Below are 7,592 nucleotides of genomic sequence, written 5' to 3' on the forward strand. Positions count from 1 at the left end.
CCGCAAGAATGCAACAGCACGGACTCCAATGTAATGAAAATTCCCTGTAAACATTTGTGCACTTTCTTTTGGGCATGGTGACACTTCATTACTACAGCGTCCTGTAAGTTAGCTCAATGGACTATTTGTATCTATGATGTGCGCGCTCGACTCTTATGCAGGAGAAATCAGACTGGGGCCCACTGAAGCACAGCCAGAACCTCACGATGTCGCAACTACACTAAGCATTCCTCAAAGCTCATCAGCTTTAACCGTAGCCCCACAAAAAAAAATTTACAGTTTTGTCCAGTACTGCACAGGACCTTTGGCTCTGGATTACGCTATCAAGAGGCTTGAGGCCTGTGTCATTTTAAGTGAGCTGATTTACTTGAGCCTGTGTCATTTAGGTGAGCTGATAACAGCTTCTCAAGCCAAAGGCCTCTCCTTTGCTAAGAAAAGCCGTCAGGTCATCACGAAACACATTTCTTCTGACAGAACAAACAGCACTGCATCGTGAACAGTGCTAAAAAGATGAGGCACAGGAAGAGGCACAATACAGGCACGTCTTTCTGCTGCTCAAGATGCAACCTGACCGATTAGCGCAGCTTGCTATACAAAGGAGCACTGGTGTACTAGAAGGCGTGCTGGGAATTTTCTTGGGCTATGCACAAATGTTAACCCCTCTGTGTCAAGCCACGTGCCGAATGAGATTGCAGTAACTGCGACAATGCACTTGAAAAATATAAGCGCTGGCATCGCGGTTAGAACGAGTGGTGATCCAAGAATACTGAGAGATTTTTTTTTTCATTTTACTTCAAAACAAATGTTGTGTTCATTAGGCAACTTGCATGTTTTGTTCAAAGCCTGCATATAAACATCCACACTGTCTGTGTATACGCGCCCCTTCCCCATTTTCTGCTGAAATGTTTCAGAACTGCCTGTAGTTCCTTTCAATGTCAAGAGCCCTATGACACTTTAAATGTCACACACTAACCTACCAACTCACTTTTGTTAAAGTATACCTAGGCTCACGATATTCCTCATAAATGCCTCATCCCGTCCACTTTCATCCCATCATAATAACACAATGCTATTCAATACGGAGTTAAATGAACCCTTGTTTCAAATGTGCCACGCTTTTTAAAGCTAACCTCTAGACATCGTAATGATTTTAGGCATAGTACGCATGTTAGACATTGCTGAAAGTGACACTTCTATAATGCACATAATTTGTTTCCGTTAACGTGTGGAACGGGTCAGTATTTAGGTGCTATGCATATCCACATAAATGCAGCGCTCAGAATGCTACTTTCCCTTAATAGTTTTCTGTGTGCATTGCAGTCACTCTGTTAATGACCACTAGGCTAATTTCTAACAAAGGAGAAACGCTGATTGTGTTCCTTCTGGAGTTTAGCTGAATATGCACATTGTACTTGTGTTACGTTAACATTTAGGATATTGATTGCGTCAGAAATCAAGAAAATTATGAGCAGCATGCCAACAAAGGGCTATGCAAATGTACTTATTTCACTTCCACGTTCCACGTATAGGTGTAGTGGATATGACGTATTTGAATTGTGATCTGTACCCAAGAGTAAATATCAGCTGGTGAGATCTCGTTGATGAGTAAATTCGCTGCTGTTCCCAGCGAACACCGTACCAGCGGAGACCATCTGAGCCGCGTACTGTTTGTACTCCTCCTCGAGAGGAATCTGCCAAAATCCCTTGCACAAGTCCATGCGTGAGAAGATGTGGAAGCCTCCAGTCTCTTCAATGATGTCGATTCGGGGCATCGGAAATGAGAAACGGTCAATTCGTGGGTTTAGAATCCTGTAATCTCTCCTAAAACGCAGTGAGCCATATTCTTTTAATGCTAATGTAATGGGGGACGCAAATTTGGAGACTGACGGGCGTATTATTTCAGCTTCCAGCATGTTCTGAAGTTCTATCTTTAGCGAAAGTCTTCTTTCACGGGTCATATTGTAAGGCTTTTGTCTAATGGGCGTTACATCAGCAAGCTTGAAAGGAGCAGAGAATTTTCTTGTAGCCGGCAGGTAAGTACCGACGCAACCGAGCTCCGGAAACTTGAGGCGAACGTCCTCACACCGAACAAGTCGGTCTGTTGTGCTCAGGGAATCGCAGGCCTCCGTGTCAACGCACACATTATCGTTCCAGTATAGGTTTATTTTAATACTTTTCATATCAGGTCTTTAGAGCAGAAATTGGTATTCGCACCCGTTGGCAACTAAGGTGTCGATCGCTGTTCTTAGACCTTGGTACGTCACCTTGGCTTTTATCAACTCATCATAAAGTTGTCTCCTTCCATCAAAGCTCTGTATTTGTACTGGTCTACCTTTAAGAATATCTTTTTCAGACACGAGTGACTCGTTTATAACGGACACGGTAGCGCCACTATCAACTAGTGATGTGGCGTCGGTGCCGTTAACTCCCAAAGGTATGAAAAGAAAGTTTATTGTGGTGAAGTAAACAGTCTCGATTTTTGTCATCGGGTGGGACAAATCACCCTCATTTATTCATTTTTTTTTCTGGGTTGCTTCAGCTCCACTATGTACTTCGACTTGATGGGACTCTTTCGAGGTTATATTGTCATTCCAGGGCAATGCAAGGTTTATCACACCATGTCCTCGGAACAAATTTCTTTGTGTACACGATGACACTCCTGAAGTCCCAAACCTCTGTGACGCTTGCCCGGTTTCTAAATTGAAACGTCGCGTACCCAGAATTCTTGGAGGAGCATCTATGCACAAGCCTTGAAAACACTCCAAAAGTTCCTCGATTGTCTTTGGGGACTTAAACTGCACTTGCTTCTGAAGATCCTTAGGAAACCCGGAAATAATCAGTGGCACAGGTGAAGACTCTTGGATATTAGAATCAGCTATTTGCAGTAGGCTCCTTTTCTCGCAAAAATACTCCACGGGTTCGCCCGATCGGTATTTATAGAAAATTGACGGTTTCACCTTTTCACAGGGTTTTCCTTGAACGCTCTGAGAATGCTTGCCTTCCAGCTGTCCCAGCTGTCGGACGCGTGTGTGGAGAAGGTGCAGCTCATACCACTTCTTTGCAAGCCCCGTCAAAAACCGCCGTATGCTTTGCATTCGGTCTGTAGCTCCATGCCAAATGTTATTCTCGGATGCATATTCATAGGTACGAATTCAATCCTCAAGACGTGAACTCTCTCCGTCAAACGAATCCGGCTTCACCATTTGTGTGCGCTGTCTTTGTTGAGCTTGGACCGTAGCGATGAGGGTCTCCATGAGCTGTTGTTGCCTCTCTGCCTGCCACTGTTGCTGTTGCAGAATCAGAAGAAGGCTTGGGTCCATTGTGGTGGCGTTAACGCTAGGTGTCGTGTTCGTGTTCCCTGACGCCCTCATGATTGGCTCCATGAAGTATTCCTGGAACTCGGACGGCTTCACCCTGAGCTTGAGAGAAGACTGGGTAGTCAGGTCCTGGGTTGTCTGGACGGAATTTTTAGCAACCCAGTCACACAGTTGTTGTGTTGTGATGCACTCACGCAAGTCGTACGGCACTTCGTCGTGGACTTGGCATGACGAGAAGTAAAACCCGCCTCGGGAGTTCCACGTGGCATGTAGAGTAATCCACATAGTGTCCGTCTCTGGAATCCTGTCGGCTGCGGCAATCTAATGATCCGAGGCTATTCACTTTTTATAAGTGGCGAGGCGATTATATAACATTCTAGTGTGTTTAGTCTATAGAGTCACACATATTCAGGTTACTGTAGCTTGCTAAAGAAATATGTATTGCTTTAGTTCTATAGACCAGCCGCGACAAATCTCTTTTGGCTTGCTATAGACCATTGTTTAGCTCTAACTCTACGGGCTCAAAACCATTCAGCTGTCGTTTGCCAGCTATTGAAAAAAGTTCGCCCTAAAGCTATAGAGAGAAAGACATAAAAGCTCATTTGGCTGGGCATGTGTTCACGGAGCATATATTATAGAATGCAGCTAGGCACACAACCTAAGTGCTGCCACAGGAGACGTTCTAGAGATCCGTAAGGCTCTATATGCCGGCATGGCAGCGTGCTAATAATTTCTCAGCGGCTGCTGCTGTCACTGTGTTTCAAGTAGTGGTGCTTCTCTTCTAGCTGCAGCCCGTGCAAAAATATTGCATGGTCGGCTATTGAAACCATTCTTACGGTTATGCTTAGCTATTTGGCCCAATTATCTTTAGACGTTTCTATGGCTGTCTTTAGCCATTCCTATCGACATCCATAGGAATGTCGATACGAAACACTCATAGGAATTTCGATACGAATAGCTAAAGACAACCATAAAACCTGCTATTGAATAAGCTAAAGACACCCATAGAAATGTCGATACGAGCACCTAACGACAACCACAGAACCGGCTATAGAAGAGGCTAAAGACACTCATAGGAATGTCGGTACGAATAGCTAAAGACAGCCGTAGAACCGGCTATAGAACAAGCTAAAGACACCCATAGGAATGGCGATACAAATCGCTGAAGAGAGCCATAGAAAAGTCTAAAGATTATTGGACCAAATAGCTAAAGACGACAATAAAAAAGATTTTCTATAGCCGATCATACAATATTTTTGTATGGGGATTACGATGCCCTTCGATAACATGCGACAGGAACAAGGCGTCTCGGGCATTCAACAAGACATTCACGCTTTCGCGTTCGCGAGCCATAAGAATTATTACATCTCCTAGGATTTTTCTTAACAAAACCTATGCATATGAACTTTATCAAAATTTGACCGTTTCATGCATTCGCAGGCTTTGAAACCCATGAAGTGAGAGCGAATTTAATGTCGGTTTTACATTTCCCGCACAATAAAATTGTGTGCTAATCGGGATTCAAATGAGGGTATTCTATGTGGCTACTGGGCTCATGTATATTGCATTCGATGGGTTTAGTTTTTGTGTATAGCATACTCATTTTTTCTTGGTTTTCTATGAATCAGCAATATATTTTTTTTGTTTCAAAATTTGCCGCAGCTTGCACGAGTAATGCAAGGCTGGAGAAAGAGCAGAGCTGGCGGCCCCTCTCCCTTCGTTGGAGACCTGGCTGTTGCAACTTAATGAATTTCCGAACGTGCCGCTGAAAGTTCTTCGTGACTGGCATGCCCGGATTGTTTTGTCCGCAAGCCTTCACATCTCTCCCAAAGTGGACCGCGAGCTCTCTCTAGAACCCGCGGAAATCGGATTCGCTGACTTGGTGCACGTAAAGCGAACCCGGCGTCTGTGCTCCCCACTTCAGGTCGAACGCACGTGAACTGGGAAAGACAACAGCACGCGATAGATCACTCAGCGAACATTGCGCGGAGCGTTCCCGAATGTCCAGCTGGCCGACGCCAGGCGCTCTTCTAGCGCGCCTCTAAAAATACAGCCGGGTGTTATTTTTTCCTGGTATTTTTTGCGAGCTCCTCCTCTGGTGCAATCCCACATGCAAGCCTGGCCGACGCCGGGCGCACCTCGCGAAGTCCACGCTCACGTGCGCTCGGTATGTTTACTTGGTATTTTTACCTGGTAACGCTCGACGGTAGAACTAAAAGCTCAAACAGCTCTTCTGCTAACATTTTTCGTGTCCTTACACCGTACCCATAGAATTAGTACGACACTGCGGATTGAGGCCATACTAGCACGCTGGTCGGCAGTTTTGTTGTAAAATGGGATATTTTATACAGAAATCATTTAATTCGTTCTTTAGTATACTCAAATACGACGGGTATATAATAGTGTAATTAAAGAGTACTGACACGAAAATTTCATGTTCCACTTTTATTGCTTTTGTCGATGTTAATGGCCTGGTGAACCCGAAACAGCACTTTAAATGTTTCAGCACGCGATAATTAAATACATTGAACTGCCTGTAAATCATTTATTTCAAGTTCCCGCGCTTCATCCCGAAAGGCGCATATGACAGAATCTCGGCATGGCCTCGCCGCCTTGTGCGGACGTCAAAACACTGGGGAGGCCGGTGGGGGTGTTGTTTCGACCGCGCCGCCACCGGAGCTGAACGACTGAGCTGCATGAAGGTGCTAGGCCTGCCATTGCGGCGGAACTTCGATTACCGCTATCAATAAACGTCCTGATGGCGACTTCTACTGCTATTCCGGGCTTTATTATCGCCTCTTTTCCCGTGTGTGGAAATTTATTTTTGCCAACAGTGCCTTTCTGGGCAGCGGTTATGCCTCTAGCTCTGGCTACGTGCACCCGTTTGTGAATGCGGCGTGCGTTAAGTGACGTCATCAGTTTTTGACGAGCACTGTCGCGTCACTTCTTTTGGCTTTCACGGGATGATGTCACGCTGATGTGCATTTTCTGAGCGCCGCAACGCGCGCTTCTCCGTCGGCGCGATAAATGAGATCCAATTAAAGTATGATCTTCGCGTTCTTCGCGTCGCAGGCCGCTCATATATCCGCCACGGTATTCTGTCGAGTAAAGAAAGCGAACTGTGCAATAATGTTAACGCCGAAAATTGGTGTCCGTACTCCTTTAAGAAATTTTTTTACTCTGATTCCTTATCGCGAAGTTGTGACGTGTATCAAAAATTCAGTGATAATTAACTGAGCGCTGTGCTTTGGTGGAATACTTACTGGTATCGCAGGCTTCCGTATATTTGTTGGTTCCTCTTATACTACCTGAAATACAGATTGCGTAATTTGATATGCACCTATAAGCGAGGTTTAACATTCTCTGTTTACAGTTTTACTAAAAACGAACTAAATGTTCAAAATATTTAACACATATGTTATTGTTCCGAACATTTGTAAAATCAGCATTGATTGGTTTGTCAAATTGTACCCATAGTTGAATTTGGGGAGGCCAAAAACGTAAAATGTTGCATCTTTATGATTGACTTTTTAATAAAATAGGAAGTATTAGAGACCGCAAAATTCTTGTTGCTAAAATTAGTAAAAAAAAGGATAAAAGACTCACGGATAACTGGCACCATGACGCATGATTACTTGTGCTATTTATACTTCAACCAGTGTAAACAATAGAAATTCTGCTTCATAATGCAGAATTTTAAAACGTATACAATAAACTACACATGAATATCGATACACCTAATAACACCAAATTACACATATAGGTATCAGAAAGATGCCTTATCCTCAGAATACTGGATGGTCGTCAAGCTATCGCTAAAAAAAATACCAGTCAGTCTGTACAGGCTTAAAAATGTCCAGAACACTTTTGAACACGGCAGGCTCAAGATACCCAATCTAAAAGCAATTTTGTGCTTTTCGAGCGTTTTATTCTACAAGTCTCCGTAAACGAGAAAAAAATCCCTCGGGGCACGTAAAGGGCCATGAAGACAGATTGCACGTTTCTTTTTTTGTTATTATCCACAATATTTGGTGTTTTGTAGTACCCTAAGCGCTAGTGCAGAAGCAAAATACGCATTATTAACAAAGAAATTAGGCGCATTCAGACAAAATTACAATTTTTCTGCGGCATCGTATGTTTCGTAATGTCAGTAATGACGTACCTAGCGCACGTACCTAAAACCAAAAATAGTATTCTCACGAGAGCATCAGAGTGGGCTAGGCAGCAGCGTTTCGGGCATGACGCTCAACCCTTTTCGCTTCGTGCTGCAGGCTG

At 44.0% G+C, this 7,592-nt stretch overlaps 1 long non-coding RNA gene across 1 annotated transcript in view; it reads right to left on the reverse strand.

Annotated features, from left to right (window-relative positions):
- LOC144164952 (uncharacterized) overlaps positions 1 to 6,843 on the reverse strand; it is a 38,818-nt gene extending 31,975 nt beyond the window's left edge. The window contains exon 1 of the long non-coding RNA XR_013321265.1: positions 6,581 to 6,843. This is a non-coding gene — a long non-coding RNA (uncharacterized LOC144164952). The remainder of the gene's footprint in view (positions 1 to 6,580) is intronic.
- Between the last annotated feature and the right edge of the window lie 749 nt (positions 6,844 to 7,592).

Source organism: Haemaphysalis longicornis, unplaced genomic scaffold (genome assembly GCF_048455015.1).
Source record: "Haemaphysalis longicornis isolate Haplotype H1 unplaced genomic scaffold, Haemaphysalis longicornis Haplotype H1 scaffold_14, whole genome shotgun sequence".
In the NCBI taxonomy this organism is placed as follows: Eukaryota; Metazoa; Arthropoda; class Arachnida; order Ixodida; family Ixodidae; genus Haemaphysalis; species Haemaphysalis longicornis.